At 45.8% G+C, this 21,518-nt stretch overlaps 1 long non-coding RNA gene across 1 annotated transcript; it reads right to left on the bottom strand.

Moving 5' to 3' along the window:
• Positions 1-4,684: 4,684 nt before the first annotated feature.
• Positions 4,685-21,512, bottom strand: LOC110346611 (uncharacterized). Its single transcript, XR_002390759.2, has 3 exons — positions 12,117-21,512; positions 11,493-11,661; positions 4,685-5,136 (listed from the first exon to the last, which is right to left on the bottom strand). It is a non-coding gene; the product is annotated as an uncharacterized LOC110346611 (long non-coding RNA).
• Positions 21,513-21,518: the final 6 nt, after the last annotated feature.

Below are 21,518 nucleotides of genomic sequence, written 5' to 3' on the forward strand. Positions count from 1 at the left end.
GGACCCAAGAGGACACTCAGTCCAACCAGCCTCTGTGTATAAGTGAAAAAGCTGCAGCTCCAAGAGGGCAGGGATTTGCCTGAAGTCACAGAGCAGTAGGATTGTCTGGAACTGGAGTTCATAAGAACATTTGGTCTCATCATAGAATAGGTATGGAATGAACATCTTTGGAGTATCTGCTGGGCTGTGAGTTTCCCTTCTCCCAGAGCTGCCCACACACCATACACTCGGAAATGACTCCCAGGGGTGTAGCCTGACAGCCACATGTGATCCTATCCCCCTACCCCTAGCTGACTGAGTTGGGGTTGGACCTTTGGCTTAACTTGGCCAATCACCTTCTCTCTTAGGAATCTGGAGGCTCTTTTTATATGGCTGGACTGTCAGGTGCAGTGGGGTGTCATCTGTCTCCCCATGTGATCTGGGGGCAGAGAAGGCCAGTCTGGGAGGAGACAAGAACACAGAGATAGGGAGAGACCCACACACACATATCCCTGGCTTCCCGAGGGCTTTTCTGAGTCTGGTTTCCTTTAGACTCCCAGTTTCCTTATGATCATGTCCCTGTTCTGTGTTTAAACTGGCTGTGGTGAAACACTGCACTGTAATACCATACATGGCACACAGGCAGGCATGGTACTGGAGCCATTTTAGTGATCAGACGAGGAGGCTAGTGCAGGCCTGAGTGGCCAGGAAGACTTCTTTGGAGCAAGTGGGACTCTCTGTCCTGGGAAGAAGAAGTAGATGAGATCAGGGAGGAAGACATGGGAGAGCTTTTCAGGGGACACTGAGGCAACACAGGGAGCCCTACTTGAAGGAACTGAACAAATGGCCAAGCAGGGAGGTGTCACAGGAAACAAAGACAGAGGTCTTCTAGTCTCCAGGAGCTCATCCGAAGCCCTCCAGGGTACAGAGGAGAGGCACTAAGTCCTGGGAGGGTATCTCAGGGATGGTAACAAACCAAATGATTACAAGGAAGGCAAATTTGAACCCACCCTGTGCTCTACCCCTGTACCAGGCAGTTCACCATTCTCACCCTGCCCTGCACTATCCCACCCTGTGCCTCTATCTGCACAGGAGCCTTCCATCCCTTCTCAGCCCAGCTCTGAGGCTGCCTTATCCCAAACAACTTTTCTGTTGGACTCCACTCCAAAGCGAATCCAGGTTCTCTTTCTGTGGATTCCTGCGTGGACTCACTACCATATAGTTCACCTGCAATTATCTGCACAAGGGCCTGTTTGCTGTGCTGGAATGTGGGCCCTGAGGCCAGGACTCAGGTCTGGTTCATGTGCCTCCCTGTTGCCCTCTGCTGGGGCTGGCCCTTTGTAGGTAAAAGTGCGCTGAATGTCTGAGAGGATGCTCCCCTCACACTAATCGTGGGAAGAAATGTGTTCGATGCTTCTTTGTCTACCTCCCACCCTCATCAATCAACAGAGAAGGAATTAGTCCATCTTGCCTAGAGGACAAAGGGATTGGGCGCTGTGCGTGGCTCTCCAAGTGTGTGGCACGTGTGTGTGTGTGCACATGCGTGAGCACGTGCACGTGCAGGGGGCTTCCCCAGAGCCACACCACAGGGCACCACACGGCCTTGCTGTGGTGACCACTCCTTGCCCTAACCATGCATTCCAGTGTCATGGTTCTATGGGCCAAGAGGCAATAAGCCTAGAGGCTGAGGGGAGATCTGGTCAACAGCTTCAAAGTGAACCATTCTGGGGCACAGCAGCGCTCATTTTCTTGTCAGCTGACACACGGTCAATTGTTGAGCACTGTGAACCTACAGTTCTACATTCGGGATGAATAGATGCTTCCCTTCCTCATACTGTTCCCCATGCTCACACAGGGCCAGGGGAAGGGAGTCTGGATGGTAAAAAGCTTGACAAAGAAGAAAGGAGCAGGGAAAGAGCTGCCCCTTAAGGAGGACCTACAAGTTCCAGCTCTGACAAGTATTTCACATGCTGCTCCCGACAGCCTTAGGCGTTAGCCTTCCCTTCCTCATCACACAGATATGGTAGCAAGTGCTCCAGTCTTGAGGTGGTTTGCCCCAGGGTACATGGCTTGGGAATGCCAGAGTAGGAACCAATTCCTGGTTTGCAGGTGCCTGCCTTTTGCATGGATTCCCATTGCCTTTAAGGGTCTGGCGGGGGTCGGGGGACAACTCTCCAGCACTTTATTTTTAAAATCACAGCCTCATAGCTCCAAACCCTCGTCACCCTAAACTCTTATACTCGTACAAATGGCTCCCTATGGCAGTTCACATGGGCATCCCCAGCCAGAGTCAGACCTCTCATCACACCTGCCACCTGCTCAGCATTTAACACAGACACAGTTGCTTAGGGCTATGGATGTCTAAGATCTGCATCTGCCATTGGACTCAGTTCCATGAGGGTGGGGCTTTATCTTTTTCAATGCTTCATTCCAGTTGATGCCCCATTGCCGGTACAGCCACTGTTTCCTTGCAGGTATGCTCCCTAGGTCCCCTAAGGAAGGTGGACCAGATGCACCATGAATGCCCAGTGCCCCCAGAAAGTCAGGAGGGGTGACTGTTGGAGAAGACACCAATCTCCAGGCCCACTTTGCAACCTCTGAGCTAAAGGATGGGAGGAAAGGTCAGGGGACACATAAGCTGTCCCTAGCTATGGAAACAAATATCTTCTCAGCATCCACTATGTGACAGGCACTGTCCTAGATGTGTGAGATACAACAAAGGAAAAAACTGTTGGGATGCAACAAAGACAAAAATCCCTGTCCCCTGGTGTTTACCTCCTAGTAGAGAGAGACAGACATTAAGCAAATCATATAGTGTGCTGTGTCTTGGAAAGTCACAAGCACTATGGACAGAAATAAAGTAGGGGAGGACAACAGAGGGAAGGGGTCCCTATTTTATTTACAGAGGTGAGGAAGGCCCTTGAAGGTGATCCACAAGGGAGCTATGTGGATAGGCGGATGGAAAAGCATTCCAGGCAGAGAAATGGTTAAAATGATGGTGTGGAAGTGGGAGTATCTTAGTCATTTTCCTCATCACTTTGAGCACAGTATCTAACACTCACAATGTAAAGGAGAGGTTTATTTTAGCTCACTTTTAGAAGTTTCAGTCCTGGCATGGTCGGCCAGTTCCAGGGCAGGCCGGCAAGGCAGAGCAGACCTGCTCACAGCAGGGTGTCTGGGAAGCCCAGAGTGAAGGGAGGAGGTGGGGAGGGAGGTAAAGCCTTCCAGGCCACTCCCTCATGAGCCCCTCTTCTGACCAGACCCCAGCTCCTAACATCAAGTCAGCTATAAGCCCCATAATCCAATCATCTATAAGAAGCCCCACTCTGAGCACCTGAGGCTTTAGGGGAAAGTCTAGATCTAAACCAAAACAGGGGAGAGGTGAACAACAAGGCCAGTGTGGCCGGAGCAGAGGGAGCAGCAGTCACAAGAGCAGAGCAGGGTGCTGAGGACTCCCCTTGTTCTGATTTGGGAAGCCACTGGAGAGCGCAGAAGCAATGTGATCTGATTTAGATCCTAAAAGGATCACTCTGCCCTACTGTGTTAAGAATTGAAAGTCCTAAAGTGAAAGAAGTTAGCTAACTTGGTGAATACTGTAAAGTGAAACAGTAAAATTGCTAATCAAGGTCCCTGTGCAAAAAACAAACAAAATCTGCTTAAATATACACTAACAAAACCTAGCTCTTACAAAAAAAAAAAAGAATTGAGTCTCAAACCAGGCCTGGTAGTGCAGATCTGTAATCCTAGCACCAAGCAGGCTGAGGCAGAAAGATCTCAAATTCAAGGTCAGCCTGGACTACATAACAAGACCCTGTCTCAAAAACAAAGAAAACCAGGCATGGTTGTGCACACTGGTAATCTCAATACTGGGGAGACTGAGGCAGGAAGATCCCAGTTTGAGGCCAGCCTGGGCTGCCTAGTAGATTCAATGCCAGCCTGAACTACATCTTAAAACCCTATCTCAAAAAACCAAACACACGCACGCGCACACACATGCATGCACGCACAGACACACACACACACACACACACACACACACACACACACAGCACAACAAACAAAAAAGAAAAGTCTCCTGGTTGAGGCCTCTGGTCCTGAACAAGAGGAGTCAGTGTGCAGGGAGAAGCAAACATAGAGGAAAGTCCTGACCTAGATGCCAGTGGTTCCAAGTCCAGTTCTCAGGTAGCACAAAGAAACCGATTTCTTCGGAGAGAGTATGAACCTTGCTGCTGTCATTCAACTCCCTGTGAGCTGCGTCCTTCCATGGCTGGCGTCAGCCTGTGTCCCCTGCCCTCTTCTCCTGTCCTGTGGGTCAGAGGTTGGTGTCCTCTCCCACAGGCCCTCCTTCTGACCTTCAGAAAGGCCAGGCCTCCTTGGTGCCCTTGGCCTACATTCCTTAGGCACTACCAGTGACAGAGGTGAGCAGGAAGCCGGGCCTCAGGAAACACTGGCTGCCCAACGCTTGGAATGATATGGCTGTGCAGGGAGGCAGTCACTCTGCGAATGGTCTTGTTGGGTTCCAGGTAGCCAAGGACAAGGCAACCCAGGAATTCCTTGTCTTCATTTTTTTGCCTCTAAGTTCTTCCCAGAAACCAGGCGTGTCAGTCTCTTCAACTCCAGGGTTTTATGAGGCAATTATGGTGGGACCATAAATCTCCTGTGTGTTGTTTTCAAAGGGGCAATTAAGTAGAGGAAGGAGGCACCATTTTCATTGCTCATTAAGTGATTAGGGCTTGTTTGCCAGATCCCAGTATCAGTGGCTAGAGGTGGTGCTGAGTCTGACTTGGGCACCACACAGCCTCCACAACTTGCTGGCCAGCACCCAGCACTTCCTTTCTGCTCCGGCTGCTCTGTGCCAAGGAGCCAGAAGAAAACCTTTCCTTCCACAGATGCACAGGTCACACCGAGGCGCAGGGTAGAAGTGATTCGCCTGTGTGACGCTGCCTTTCAGAGTGGGTTCTGGCCACCATCCATGCTTTGTGTCTACAGAAGTAGCGCTTGGCTCCCTCGCCGCAGGGCCTGGTTATATCATTGAATCCATCTTTGGGAAATACGGTCTGCTGTGTCTACACCCTTAGGACAATGATGTGGTGATCCTTCTTGTCTATCAGCTGCTGTACCACCTCTGGACTTCTTGGTACATAAACAAATAATGTCCTAGAAAGGCAAGCTATGGTGAGTTGGTTTTCTATGAAAGTTTGGAGGAGGGAGCAAACATAATCAGAGGAGCAAGACTTAAACTGGGCATCTTGAGACTGTTTCACCTGCTCAGACTTTGGCATCAAGCACTCCTTGGCTTGCATTCTGTTTCTGCAATTACTACTCCTTGTGTGATTCTCGACAAGTTAGCCTTGCCAAGCGTCAGTGTCCTTCTGTGCAAGTAGGAATAATACCTGCCTGTGATGTCATTTGAGAGGTGATATGGAGTGAGAGTTTAGCAGGAGACCTGAAATAAGAAATGATCTGTAAATGTTAATATATTGTCATTTTAATCAACCTATTAATGAGAAGAAGAGGAAACCACCTTGTGTGTGGCTTTTTGAGGTCACTGCCAGTCACTGAGACAAAGTGTCAATGAAACACCTTGTGGGACCCCAGAAAGAATGGTTGCTATCAAGAAATCAACCAATAACAAATGCTGGCGGGGGTGTGGGGAGAAAGGAACCCTTCTCCATTGCTGGTGGGAGTGCAGACTGGTGCAACCACTGTGGGAGTCAGTATGGAGATACCTCAAGAACTAGGACTAGAGGTCCCATTTGACCCAGCTATTCCCCTGCTGGGTATCTTCTCAAAAGAATTAAAAGAACCATACCACAGTGATATATGTGCACCCATGTTTATAGCAGCACAGTTTGTAATAGCTAAAGCTTGGAAACGCCCCAAGTCCCCATCAACTGGAAACTGGATAAAGAAAATGTGGTGTTTTTTTTTTTTCATAAAATGGAGTACTACTCAGCCATAAAGAATGAAAAACTAGAGTCATTTATAGCTAAATGGATGCATATAGAGGCCATCCTCTTAAGTGAAATAAATAGGACACACATGTGTAAATAACGAATAGTTTCTCTAGTGTGAGAAAGTGATACTGTAAACAAGGATTAGAATGATTAAAATGAATAATTGATAATTTGAAATAGGAAAAAGGTCCAAAGACGAAGGAGTGAGGGGAGGGGAAGGGGAAATGAAAAGAGGGAAAGGAAAAACTATGAGAAAAGAAAAAAAAATGGAAATGAAATCTATGTAAATAGGGAAGGGCGGAGGGGGTGAAGGGAGCACAGGTAATGGGGAAAAAATAAGAACCAAGATACATCATGTACAGGTACAAGCACCCAATGGTAAATGTAAATGAATTGTATCTCTAAAATGTACCAATAAAAGAACTTAAGAAAAAAAAAAAAACACCTTGTGGGGGACAAGGCTGCATCTGTGCATCCCCAGCTCCACCCCAGGGGCACAGGTAGATCCAGGGGACCCACGAGGTAGGCTGTAGAAGGGTCTCTGCCCTGGGAGAAGCTGGGTTACATTACAGCAGGGTGATGGGGAAAGAGGCAGGAGTGAGGCTGTGTTGTGAGGATGGTGAGCGGGTTCTAGTTGGCACCCTGGGAGATTAATTTCGAGGAACAAATATCAAAATCCTTAGGTACCTAGGCTTTCCCCATGAAAGCAGACCTAGGTGGAGGGAGGGGTGGTCAGGCTATCCTCTGCAAGTACGGGGAAAAGCTCATCCTGTGTGCCTAGAATTGCTCAAGTTTAGCACAGAAAATCTCGTGCGCTGGGAAATCCTAGTCCTGGGCAAACCAGGCCGGTGTGTCAGATTCAGGGGATCTTTTATGTGGAGCCTCCAAAACTCAGAGACCTGTGTTCCGGGTTGTAGAGTCACTCCTAGGATGTGCAGGCTTTAGAGGCTCCTGGGTCTGGGGCAGCAGCTGTCCCTCAGTGATCACAGGCCGCATGTCCAGGCTGGGGACAGGGAAGACAGAGCCGAAGCGCAGTGGCCCCTCTCCTGGCACCCTGGCCTATCCCTGCCCTTTGGCCAAATCAGCCTTAACGTGGTCTATTTTAGGGGCTCACAACATAAAACTGCACTCACGCCTGAGATCTGTCTTCCCCAAGTCACGCCCTAGAACCAAAATCCCACCACTCAGGTGTTAGGACCGTGATCCCAGAAGCTGTCAGCTGGCAGGCGGCCCACCAAAGAGCCTAGGAAGGGAAGGGAGGGATGTGGGGGAGAGGGGACAAGCGTGGGAGCCCTGAGCCACGATCCCAAGTGCGACAGAGGGAGCGAAGAGCCTGGGCTGACAGTCACTGGGGATGATAATCGGACTGCTTCCTTTATCGCTTTTCTCTTGAGAGGCTTCTCAGAAGACTGCTAAGGATAAAAGAGATACAAATTCATCACAGTAGAGATACAGGGAGAGGAAGCCTCACCAGACAAGATCCTGCAGCAAATTGCAGGACAACAGTAAGCAAACGAAGAAGTGGTCCTGACCAGGAGGGCGAGAAGATAGAGAGAAAGGGGTGGTGGCCTGGGGCTCCTGAAAACCTCTCCTCCCCGTGCACAGCACTGTGAGAATTCACATCTGTGCCCCAGAAGGGAGCTATGGCTTCTGAGAAGTCAGCTGTCCCCAGAAGACCTTCCATGTTTGGCCAGGGTGGCACAGGGGGCAGAAGTCCAGGGACTGAGTGGCTGCCCAGCCAATCCACGGAAAGTCTCCAAACTGAGAGCAAGACAATAAAGCTATCTCAGGAAACTGAAATAATGCAAGGAACAGAAAAGAACTTAAAAAAAAGAACACCCTATTAATATCCTCTCAGAGATTTAATGAGGTACTGTATCCATCAAATAAAAACTCGATGGTATGAAGAGAAAAGAAACAGGATGAGAGAGAGCTCTTGAAAACTTAGAAAATATGTTTTTAAGTTTAACAGCATGTTTAAATTTAAGTAAATTTCTCAGACAGTCAAATAGAAAGATAGTGGGTAGAAAATACTTTTTAAAATGAGACTTAAAGAATCAATCTAAGGGTTGGGCATATAGCTCAATGGTAGAGTGTCTAGCATGTGCAGAGCTCTGAGTATAACAAAAAGTTTTTTTCAGCAAAAACAGGTTAAAATGGAGAAGAGGAATTATTTATTTGAAAGTCACATTAAGTAATTTCCCAAGCTGGGCATAGTGGCATACACCTATGATCCTAGCACTCTGGGAGGCTGAGGCAGGAGGATCCAAGTTTCAGCCCAGCCTAGGGAAGACTCTGTCTCAAAAAATAAGAAGGACTGGGGATGTAGCTCAGTGTGAAGTCTCTGGGTTCAATCTCCAGTACTGCAAAAAAAGGAAAAAAATCATTTCCCATTGGGCTAGGGCTGTAGCTGAGTGGTAGAGCAGTAGCCTAACAAGTGCAAGGTCCTCGTTTGATCCCCAGCTCAGGAAGGAAGGAAATAAAGAAGGGAGGAAAAGCCTATAAACAAAGTTCTTGCACTTTGCATATTAAAAGAACTATGTGGAAAAAAAAACCCCAAACAAATGGAAAACACCAGAACAAAAAAATGATCCACACTCAGGTACAGTGTCCTGATATTTTTAACACAGGAGTAATTAAATCTAAGAAATTTCAGGGGCAAGAAAATGAAAATAAGGAAAAATTTCACAAAGAGGGAGAATCAGAATGACATCAGCATTCTCAGCAGCGACACTGCATCTAGAAGACAATGCAGAAATACTTTAAATGCAGACGGCACTTAGTTTTCAGTCTAGAAATCTGGACAGGACAATTCAATTACAGAGAATAATAAAGACCTGTAGAGCCGTGGCAGAAAGTAAACTGTGAAAGCGGCAAGCATGAGTTTCAGAGAAGAACCTGGCCATGGATGGAGTCAGAGTGGGGAAGACAGGGGCCAGCGGTGTGGGCAGCAGCGGATCAGGTGGAGGAGGAGAACAGAGGCTTGCGGGGAAGACCAGGGCAGAGAGGGCCCAGGAGACGAAAATATGAAGGACAGAGGAGGCTGTTAGAAACTTGAGGAAAAGAAAAGTGGTATGAGCAAGGAGATGCAGTCTAGTAACATCAGCTTACAGTAAATGGTGGTAACACAATTACACACAAAAAATTTATTTGTTTCTTAGTTTTAGGATGTATCTATAAACAAAGTAGAGAAGAATTAACTGTGGTTAAAGAAGAGAATTTCAACATTATCAACCTTGACAATGCAAAAGTAAGGGTATCAGGGACAAAAACTAGGGAGAAGATGGGAGAAAAGAAGCAAAAAACGGTACCTTTATTGTTCTCTGACAAAGTCAAAAGTAAAGTCCCCACTGGACACGGTCTTGTGCCTATAATCCTAGTTACTCAGGAGGCTGAGGCAGGAGGATTGCAAGTGTAATTTGCAATGGACAACTTAGCGAGACCTACTCTCAAGATAAAACGTGAAAAGGGTCTAGTGTGTAGCATAGTGGTAGAGGACCTGCCTCGCTACACCAAGGCCCTGGGTTCAACCCCCAGAATGATAGATAAAGTCCTTAGGCTATGAAACAAGGAACAAACTGTTAGTATTATATATTACTTAATATATATAATATATATTAAGTTATATATATATATATATTTAGATAAGGTCTTGCTATGTAGTGAGTTCAAGGCCAGCTTGGCCTTGAAGGCACAGCGACCCTCCTGCCTCAGCCTCCCAAGCTCTGGGATTACTGGCACACACCACCACACCCAGCTTTATTTAAAACGTAAAAGGTAACCAAAACAGCAATTATACTTCTATGACTCTACTAGGAAGAGGATCAATGAGCTGTTAACCTAATATATTAAGTTACTAGAGTCTAAGAATAATAAATAAAAATAGTTGTAGTTACTGCTGAGAACACAGAATCAAGAATCAAGATATGGGGCTGGAGATTTAGCTCAGTGGTTCCACCGCCTGCCTTGTGAGCTTGCGAGCGAAAGGACCTGAGTTTGATCCCCGGTACCAAAAAAACGAATCAAGATATGTATTGGAGCATTGCTTATAGTAGCAAAAGACTGGAAACAAGCTAAATTTTTATCAGTAGGGGATTGATTAGATATAGTAAAAATATTTAAGGAGATACTATAAAGCCAGTAAAAAGAATGAGTTAGAGCTATAATGCAGGTAAGACATGATCCCAATATATGTAAAAAGGAAAGTATAAAGAGAGTGAAGTGTGTAATGTGTTACTGTGCAAAAAAACAAGGAAAAAGGAAGCATAATATATATACACACATGTATGTAGAATATGCTTATTTATGCATTGAATATTGTGGGGAAAATATACTGGAAACCTGTGTGTAGGGTTGCTTTTTTTGTGAGGAGCTGGTGGAGAGACAGACTGGGGGTTGGATAGAGACAAAATTTCCACTGCTTGAAATCTTTACCATGTTACTTTTTCTTAATTTACTGTTAAGGAGAGAAGCCTATTATATAAATATATGGAGACACGTCCTAGAAGAAACAGCTGTGTCTTAAGGCTTTCACTCACAGAGGTGGGGGTAGAGGGTGGCTGCTTTTCTAACCACGTGGTGAAACTGTTCAGTTGTCGTGAAAGCTCTCCGTTTTTGGCCCTCTGTAATCAGACAGGGGAGTGGCAGTGAATATATTCTCTGTGCAACCATCAGGTAGGAAAGATAACAATATGATATGTGAAAAAGGAAAGCATAGAGAGAGTGATGTGTTACTGTGCAAAAAGCAAGAGAAGCTGGGTGTGGTGGTGCATATGTGTAATCCCAGCACTCAGGAGGCCAGGCAAGAGGATCACTGTGAGTTCAAGGCCAGCCTGGGTTACATAGTGAGTTTGAGGTCAGTCTGGATTACATAGCGAGACCCTGTCTCGAAAACAAAAAACAACAAAACAAAAAAACACAAGAGAAAGGCAGTTTTACATCCTTGTCGATGGAGACTCTGTGTCCCTTAACCAATAACTTCCCACTCATGAGCACTCACCATTCTACTTTCTGCCTCTATGAGTTTGATGGTTCCTATCAGAGGACTCATACTGATTCTTATGTCTTTTTGTAACAGGTTTATTTTACTTAATACAACATCTTCAGCTTTCATCTGTGTAATAGCTCGGGTCAGAATCAGCCTTTTTTGGGAGAAGGGGGTCATGGGGATTGAATCCAGGACCTCACACACTTGAAGTGCGCTGTTTATCACTGAGCTACATCCCCAGCCACAATCAGCTTCTTAAGGCTGAATCACATTCATATGAAACTATTTTTCAAATTGAGGAGTAGAAAGAGGAGGAGTAAGGGAAGAGAAAAGCATCTGAGAAGACCCTGGGGTGGTGAACGCTGTGTCCTATGCCTGGCGTGTCCATTTCCTAGGGCTGCATGAAAAATTACCATGAAGTTTGCAGTTTAAAACAACACCTGTTTGTTACCTTACAGGGGAGAGGTTGCCTGGGCTTGACTGGGTTCTCTGTCCACAGCATCATAAGACTAGAACCAAGACAGGGGTTGGGCCTAGCTTTTATTTGGAGTCTCTGAGAAAATACTCACCTCCAAGGTCATTTAATTGTTGGCAAAATTCAGTTCTTGCAGGTATAGAATTGAGGTTCCCAGTCTTTGCTGACTGTCAGCTGGGGGCCACTCTCAGCTCCTTGAAGCCTTCCTCCATCTCTGAAGAAAGCTATCACAAGAACTTCCTGTGCCTGAAATCTCTTCTCCCCTACCAGCAAGAGAAAGCCATTTTTAAGGGGCTCATATGACTTCACTGGGCACACAAAGATAACCCACCTTTCCCATACAACAGAGGCACACACTCAGTCCACCTCAGAGGGGAAGGGGCCGCTTGGGGGAGGGTCATTGGGCAGTCAGAGTTCTATGATGCCACCCCAGTGACCCGCACCCTTGGATAACTCCCTCCTCTATGAATATGTCACATTATAAGCCAAAGAGAATGCTGAAGCTGCAGTTAGAGTACTAACCAAAAGTTGTAAGACAGGGAGATTACCCAGGCAGGCCTAGTATTATCACAGGAGCCCTTTAAATGAAGGTGGAAAGTTCTATCAGGCTGGCGACAGAAGTCAGAGGGTCAGAGCCTGAGGAAGATTCTATCTGCCCCTGCAGTCTTGAAAACAGAGGGGACACATGGAAAGGCCACGAGAGGCACCTTAGTCCTACCACACAAAGAAGTGAACTCTGCCAACAGTGGAATGGCCTGAGAGGCAGGTTCTTTCCCACAATCTCCAGGGAAGAGCCAGGCTTGGCCGATGTCTTGATTTCAGGCTGTGATACTGTGGCCTGAGAACCCAGTCAGCTCCACCCAGACTTCTGACCTACAGAGCTGTGAGGTAATAAACAGGTGTTGTTTTAAGTCATACAGCAACAGAAAATGAGTACACTGGCATGCCCATCATTTGTCTGCCCCCAGTCTTGGTTTCTATCAGGAGAGGCACTCTGGAGTTAAGTGGTTAAGCTCTCGGACTGCAGGGTTTTTCATCCATAAGAATTAGGAGCTCCCACGGTAGACGTTTGCTAAGCAGCACCAATCATTCTCGTTCTTATTCATGGTGTGAGTCTCTGCTCAGCTTTCACACCTCGTTCTGGAAGTGTCCTGCTCCTGCCTCTTCTGCCCTTTGCACTTACTTTGCACTTACTCTGCTATTGCAAGCCTCCTGCTGTACTGGCTACAGGCCCTCAGCAGGCCACTAACACCCTGGAGAGCAGATACTCTGCCTTCCCAGAGCCTGCCCCAGCCGCTGGCATGGGGAAGGACTCTAGAATGTGTGTGGAGGGAGAAGTCTGAGCTGCCCTGCAGGGCAAGTACTCAGGGAGAAGTGAGTCCTTGATACTTAGCATAGTTACCTGTGAGGGATACGGAAAGGGATGGACTTCACGCCATCGTGGGTCTTTCTGCCTGCCCACAGCTGGTGTTTTGAAGCTGGCATTTGTACCAGTAAAGCACAGAAAAAAGCCAGAAGGTACATGCTGAAGAGTGAGCATTTGGGCTCCGTTATTTTACCATATCCTGTTGACTCTGGGAGTCCCGCACTGAGAGTTGCTGAAGTGGACTGAAAAGCAGGTGGGACTGTGGCAGCTCCTCCTGGGGAGGAAGCTAGGGTAGGAGTCATGTGACACTGAAGACCTGACCATTTATCCATGAAGCAGATGACAGGAGCAGCAGGGAGCTCTGAAAGATGTGCTCTGTGAGAGGGGAGGGGACTTGTGTGTGTTTCCGTGCCGTGGGACAGGAAGAGATGAGAATGCATACAGTGGCTCCTGGAAGGCTGGGGTTGGAGGCATGGAGGTCTGTGCAGGGTACCAGAACAGGAAGGCGCAGGATTGTGTGCGCAGAAACAACTCACCAGCTGACAGAATCAGGGAAAGGTGGATGCAGGATGGATCCTGGGCCCCCCTTAGTGGACACAATGATAACTACAGCTGACACAACACAGGCAGAGGCAGTCACTTCACTGATGCATACTTCACTTATTCCTAGACTGGGAGAACACCCACTCACCCAGAATAAACACTCATTGTAGTAAAAATGATTTGTGTGAATGAATCTGCATCTGGAGTTGTGTGTCTGTGTGCTTGTGTTGCCCAAATGAGTGTTTACATGTATATGTGTGTATTCATGTGCAGTGTGTGTGTGCTTTTAGAGTCTGTATATTGGTGCTAATAATTGGGCACATGTGTATGAGTTGCACATCCAGGCGTGTACTAGGTGCTAGTATGCAAGCATGCATTTATGTGCACTGGTGCCAAAACATGCATTAGTATGTTTGTGCGTATGCATATCTATTGGTATGATCGCTTGTGTGCTTGTGTCTGAGTGCATGTGTTAATGTAACTTCTTAGGGCTTGACTTTCTTTTCTGTTACACATTGAAATACTTAAGATCCATGATCTTATTGTTTGTTTAAAGTTTGCTCTTGGATGCAGGCCTGTTCCAGAATAACTAGCAGATGCAAAAAGCATCCATTATGTATTTTTGCAATTAGCCGAAAACCCAAAAATTTTTCTTAAATAACAGACACAATTCTGTGGGTTGCTTATTGCTAGGACCCACCGCCTCTCCCCAGCTTGCCCTGGGCCCAGCCCCAACCCAGGCCAAAGCAGGTAGGGTTTGCAAACTGTCCCTAGTGAGATGGAAAAACCATTAAGGGTTTCAGGATAGAACTCAAGGGAGCTGAGAGTGGAGAGGAAGAAGAGAAAAACAGGAGAGCGGCCTCCAAAATCTGAAATGCCTTTGCCTAACTAACCCATCCAGCCTAGCAGTTTCCCAGCTTTTTAGTCTGAGGCCAGCCAAATAATCATAGGATAAAATTCCCATTCTTTTACCTGTTATTAAAGCTTTTTAAATTGCATTTCCCCATCTTATCTTTGCATATTCCCATTTCCCATTTAGTACAAGGATGCTCACACCCTCTAGGTGCCTGGGTCTCTCCACCCCTCGCTGCTGTCTCTTTGCTAGTGCCATTCCTCTTCTCCAGTACAAACCAGCAGCACTCCCACCAACAAACTTACCCGCAGGCACTGAGGAGGGAACCTGAGAGGCTAAAACAGAGACTTAGGGAATTTCTCAGCCCTTGGGTTCTTAGGAGAAGCCACAGGCCCTTGTGATGTCCCTCCACCTTTCTTCCTGATTTTCACGCATAGGAAACTTCTGTGTCCTGGAGTTCATGAGGGCTCAGAGATTGCAGCTGGGATTCTAGGTGGATTTCAGGCTTAGCTAGCTGTGACTTGAATGCCATTGTCTCTGAACCACAGAATGTCAGGCCTGGAAGACTCTGTACCACGAAGGCCCTGCTGGGACATTTCCAGTGATAGAGAACTCATCCTGTCCTTAAGCAGCCCATTTCCCTCTGGGGTGGCTCTGACATAAGAAGGTTGTCTTTACATCGTTCCCACTCCCATCACTCTGTCCTCAGAGCACACTGAACTTATCTCCTTCATCTTCAGAGTTGGAGACAGTAGCCGGAGACTCCTGGGCTCTCCTTACCTTGTGAGACAGTGGCTGATGCTAAGTAAGATAAAGGAAGCCACTAAAGCCAGGTGTTGTGCACACCTGTCATTCCAGCATTTGGGAGGCTGAGGGAGGGAGAATAGCTGCAAGTTGAAGTTGGAGGCCAGCCTGAACTACATAGTGAGACCTTAAAAAGGAAGCCACTGTGACTACTTAGTATTCAGCTCCCTTAGTGGGAGAACTTTTGGGATCTTCCCATGATACTTGTCCTGCTGCAAATCCATGAGCTTCAGAGATGGCAGAATAGACGATGACTTGCGTTAAAGTTATCATCAGTTGCCAATTCATCAAACATTGCAATAGGCACTGTGAATGCAAAGACTTGTGAACAGGAAGACTTGGACTCTTGCTCACAGCACTGCAACACGGTTTTCAGTACCTGCTCCAGGCTCTTTGTTTAGTTTAGTGGCTCTCAAAATAGCAATGTCAGGATCATCTTAAACTTTATTAGAAATTTAAGTTCTTGACCATACCCCAGGTCTATGGGATCAGAAACTCTGAGGGTGGGCTTAGCAATCTGGATTTAATAGCCCTCCCAGTGATTCTGACACACTCTAACACTGGCGAACCACAGGTTTAGATTCACCCAAGGAGCCTTGAAAATTAAATTAGAATTTCTGGGAGTGGGACCTAGGCATTGGTTTTTGTTTTAAAATGGTTTAAAATACATAAATACAATAAGTGCTTAGCACACTAAAGTTTGGTTCCATAGTAACACAGTGGATCTGGAGCACCACAAGAGACTAATTTGCTTTCCAAGTCTTTGGTGGGAATAATGGTGAAGGCAAGCTGATGTTAGAGTAAGACAGGCAGAGAGGACAGTGGGGTTCTAGGCCTACTCCTATTCCCAACCGTCTGGAGGGCTATGAGGAGAACACTTTTCTTCTTCCACTACACAAAAGTTTATTGAGAAACTGGCAAGACATGGTGGCACGTGCCTGTGATCCCAGCACTCTGGGATACTGTGGCAGGAAGATCTCAAGTTTGATTTTAGCCTGGGGAATTTAATGACTCGTGAAGACCCTGTTTCAAAACAAACAAAAATGAGCTAAGTCATTAAGGGAGAGTAAACTGGGGTTGGCTAGGGGGATGGTGGCACATGCCTGGAATCCCAGCACTTGGTAGACTGAAGCAGGAGGATCGCCATGTGTTCCAGGCCAGCCTGGAGTACATAGTGAGATCCTGTCTCAAAATCCAAAGCCAAAACACACACACACACACACACACACACACACCCCTAACCTTTAAAGTCTCTTTCCCAAAGACTCCACTGATCAAGAATCATGCTAAACTATAGAGAAGAAAGCAGCTGAAATGTCTTCCTTTGTTCTTTCCCAGTTCAATATAGTCAGTCAGTGTCAATATACAGTACTGTAATCTTATGGGGTTTCATGTAGAAACCTATATGAAGTGGTTTCAAATCAGCAACATGAACCAGGAATTTTCGAGTCTTCCTAAAGCAGAGATCATCATTGTCCCAAGAGTAATAATGAAATGGAGGTGCAAGAGTAATATTTTATCAACACAGATTGAACACAGATTGGTGGGTGGCTTAGATTTTTACCTTATTGTCTTTCTTTTTCCCTCTGAGGTAGTTGCTGCGTGAATTGTGTAGAAAGCAGAGGGTTTCCAAAACTCATCCCCTTCATCCTCAGTACTTGGTGAGTATTAGCTCCCAATCTTTAGCAAGAGTGAAAATAGAACCTTCACAGCAGACCCTACTGGGATCCAAAGTTCACTGATATAACTACTGCCAAAAATAATTTTTCTTTTTTCTCTCAACAAATTATTGAGTGCCCGGGGAGCAAGGATAACAATACTGATATTTTAAATCTATGGCACTTAAACAATCTAAAGGGGAGATCAACAGTAAGTACACAAAGTCACTTCACATGGAGATATACACTATGTAGGAAATAAATGAGGGTAATTGGCCAGAACCCAAGAAGGGTGGCAGGGTATTAGAGTAACACCCCAATATGAGGGATATTAGAGAACACACTGATTACAGGCAGGGAGCAAGGACACATAGACAGATGGGGGGCCACTCAGAGGCCTGGTTCCAGCTCTAAACCCACAACTAACATAGATTGTGGGAAATTAACATGGACTCTTTGGGCCTCGGTTTAATCATCCATGAAAAAGGAAAATCACTATTCTAGCCTGTGTTAGAACTGTTGAGAAGACAATTTAGATCACAGAGGTAAAACAGTTTGCCAGCATTAAAACCACTACACTGAGGGGCGGAGATTTAGGTCAGTGGTTCCGCTGCCTGCCTCGGAAGCAAAAGGTCCCAAGTTCAAACCCCAGTACCAAAAAACCCCCCAAAACCCAAAAACCACTATACTGAAACATAATAAAGTAGCCCTTGGAGTTGAGTTTATCTAGGGAGCTTGCTGAGGGCAGTGGTTGTGTATTAACTGATCATTGCATCCCTAATGTCTCAAATATATTTAGAATGAATGACTAGCCAATTTTTCTTCTTATTTTATTTTGGTTTTGGTACCAGAGATCGAACTCAGGACCTTGTGCTTGTGAGGCAGGCGTGGTGCCACTGAGCTAAATCCCCAGCCCTGTTATTTTTTTGAGACGGGGCCTGCCTATGTATTCCAGGCTGGCCTCAAACTCACAGCAATCTTCCTGACTCAGCTTTCTGAGTGTTGGGATCACAGGCGTGTGCCACCACACCTGGCAATTTTTGTGACATGAAGATTTTGGTGCTATAATAATCCCTTGGCCTGATGAGAGACATACTGCCTAAGAAAGATGTAGTCTACATGAACCCAACTTAAAACCTGGCCACAGGGGTCAGCATCTCTGAAAACTGGCTTACTAGTGACCAGCTAGCTAAAATTAAGGGGGCAGAGCCTTGCACAAATGTGATTATAGTTTGTGCTAATGCCCCTTGTACTTATCTCGCTATTAGTTCACCAGTTAGGTGTAATCTGCTTATGGGCATATAAAACAATGGCTTGGCTGCTGATTATAGTTAACTATTTAAGTCAAATACACAAACTAAACTGAGAAATATCCATTTAAATTACTCAAAACACAAACTAAGGGTAAGATAGCTGGTATTAAGGACGTTTCTGAAACCCATTTTCATCAACAAAACACTCACTGAGAGGAGTGGAAATGTAGACTGTGATCGCGAACACTTTTGGACAGATAAACACCATGCATGGTGGGAATGCTGATCAGCAGAACAAGCCAGCCCCCATAAGAGCCATCATGTAGGAGGCAGAAGTGAACAAAACCCTGTTCCTTCGTACAAATGAGTTTACTCTCCCTGCCCCATCCCATCCTATCTTGAATTTGAAATGTCCTACTAGCACAGTAGCAGTAGCAGCCTCAAATCCAGTAGTTGCCTTCTTTTCCCAGGCCCAGATAAAGGGGAAGGGATACAAATATAGCCTCTCCTCAGCCATGTTTGATGCTGTATATGACTTGGACATTCTAAGAGCTATACTGAGACCAGAGGGATTTTAATGTAGCTGGTGTTTCTTCCTCCTCTCCTTCCCCTTCCTCCTTCTTCATTTCTGGCTGATGTAGCTCCCCCTGCCCCATCTCATACAGGACTTCACAAGCTACACAAGTCCTCTACCAGAGTTATACCTCCAGCCATTTTTACATTTTGAAAGTCGTCCAGACTAGCCTCAATCTGACCCTCCGGCCTCAGCTACCCAAGTAGCTGGGGGTTCTGTTCACGATGCCATGCACTAGCATGTCTGGTCTGTTATTTCAATTTGGGAATATGTTTACCCAGTCTAAGCCAATTAAATCTAAGCCAATTTAGCATTTTTCCCTTCCAAATAATGTATCTATCTTGACTATTATCCAAGCTGACAGGATAATGATAGTGCCCATTGTGCACCTGGCAATGTTTATTTTCCCAGTACTAAGGATTGAACTCAGGGTCTTCACACTGAACTACAATCCCCAGCCTATCCTTTTTTTTTTTTTTTTTTGAGACAGGGTCTCATTATATGGTTCAGGCTGTCCTTGAACTCACTATGTATTCCAGGCTGGCCTTGAACTCATGGCAATCCTCCCTGCTTCAGCTTCTTTGGTGCTGGGATTACAGGCATGTGCCACCACACCCAGCTTTATATATATTTTGAGACAGGGTCTTGCTAAGTCACTCATGCTGGGTTTGAACTTTCAGTCTTCCTGCCTCAGCTTCCTAGAGTGCTGAGAGTGCAGGTGTACCACCCCACTCAACCTGCACCTAATTTAAGAGCAAAAGCTTGATTTTGATGCAGTCTTACCACTACTACAGATACTCAACTGACCAAGTTCTGGCAGCTGCTTTTTTAGGGTGAGTTAGACATACATTTCCATGCTTTCGAGTGCTGATGAAATTACCCAATACCTTTCCCTGTGGCTCTGCAAACCCTTGAAGCCAGGCAGCTATGAGAAGGCTAGTTCAACTCAAAGTCCTCAAAAGGCCACCAGGGCTTAGCAACTGGCTGGGGGATTTATTTAATGCAGAGGTTTTCTTGGAAGCTCATATTGAGTCCATGAAAATTTGTTTTCCAAACTTCATAGTAACTACTGAGTATATTCCTTCCAGGAAGCCTTCAAGAGTAGCATAAGAACATTTTAAAGCTGGCATACATAGCCTTTTAAAATGTTTTACTTTCTTTATAAATGTGGTTATTAACCAAAAGATACATATGCTATGTATATGTACATTGCTTGATTCCGTTTGCAGAAGACAATCCATAAAGTGTTTGGGAACCACTGAGTGTGGTGGTGTAGGGCTGGGATATGGTGATGTTACTGGAAGGGTCCAAAGAGTTCCTCCAAAGAGGGGATGGGGACCTCAACTCACCCTGTGGAAAAGGTTTCTGTTCTGGTACCGGGATCAAACTCAGGACCTTGCACTTGTGAAGCAGGCATGGTGCCACTGAGCTAAATTGCTGGCCCTGGAAAATCTCTTAACTCACTGTCACAGAATTTCCAGACTTTTCAGTGAGAGGCACAGGCAGATTTACTAGGCAAAGTTAGAAAGTAAGAGAAGGCAGGGTAAGGACTTGAGCTTGAGCAGATGAAACGGGCACAGATCTGAGGAAGAGGACCAGACTAGCCTGTTAACAAAAGAACCAGATCAGCCTTTATGGATTAGCTGAGGTGAGATAAAGTCTGGCTGGTCAGTTTTATTTTTCCAAGATGACTCCAGGAGAAATCCTTACTGCTCGAGGGGACAATCTGGTCTCAATTTTGTGGAGCCTCTGCTGGAAGCCAAGTTGACTACAGCTTAAAGGCAATGACTGGAGACTCCTGGGCACTTAGTAGTTGAATGTCCCTATAAACCTCTCATCTTAGTGTCCTCAGCCTTGAAGGGGGATGAGATAGGTTAGGTAAATTCAGGGATAAATCAGCCTTGTTCACCAACTTTCAGATACTCTCTAAATGATTAACATGCCAAGCAAGAAACTAACCCAAAGGGCTGGAGATTTAGCTCAGTGGCATGGTGCCTGCCTTGTAAACACAAGGTCCTGAGTTCAATCCCCAGTACTGCAAAAAAAGAAAAAGAAAAAGAAAGAAAGAAACTGACCCAAAGGTTTAAGGTAATGAGGAAGAGAGATACAAAATGAAAGTCGAATTTTGTTCCTGCTTTTAGCTACCTATTAGGCACCTGTAGGTCCAAGTGAAGAGGCACTGTTGTTTTTGTTTTGAAAGAGGAGCTGTCAAGCCCGTCTGCCTCAGAAGAAAACACAAACCATGCCTTTAACAAGTCACAGGCTGAGTGTCCAGGAGTTTGGCTGTCCTCTGTCCTTATGGTGATTTGTGTCAGTGATGTATCTAACCTAGTCTGCAGGTGCTCTCCTCTAGTTGGCTAGGCTTTCAAAGGTCAATGTTCAAAATGTATCATAAATAAAAAATAATATTCTATGCCCAACTTCACCTAGTGAAATGTTCTGATGCATTACCCTATCTCCCTAAATAAGACAAAATAAGTTAACTCTTCTTTTAGGCCTGGGTCTTAGGACAACAAAGCCACGAAGAAAACCCAAGAGAAGCAGGTTCTACTCTGATGGGCAGGGGGCCACAGGGATCTATCCATAAAGGCCTGAGCCTGAGTGATAAGACGGGTGCTAGTACAGTCGACCTCAGCCTGAGATTCAATTTTGTCCTCCGGAGGTCCCCACGCAGAAAAGATGGTGATCTTTATAGGTTTCCAAGGTCCCAGATTAACATCACCACCACAATAACCACAACCATCCCGACCATACCTGGATCCAAGAGTACTTATACTGCCCCGAGGGATTAGGGAATAAAGGGGATAGGTAATTAGGACCATGGTTCTCCTTTCTTTTTTTTTTTTTGTATTAAATTCTTCTATTGGTGCATAGTAGGTATACAACACAATTACATTTCTCATTGGGAATTGCACCTTTACATAATGCATCTTGGTTCTTATTTTTTCCCCATTCCTAGCCCTCCCTTCATGCCCTCCACCCTTCCCTATTTACAAAGACTTTATTTCCATTTTTTCCATTTCTCAGCATTTTTCCTTTCTCTTCTTTCCTTTCCCCTGCCCCTCCCAC

This window comes from Heterocephalus glaber, unplaced genomic scaffold, assembly GCF_053883595.1.
Source record: "Heterocephalus glaber isolate CG9 unplaced genomic scaffold, H.glaber_assembly_v1.0 deba00001451, whole genome shotgun sequence".
Classification (NCBI taxonomy): Eukaryota; Metazoa; Chordata; class Mammalia; order Rodentia; family Bathyergidae; genus Heterocephalus; species Heterocephalus glaber.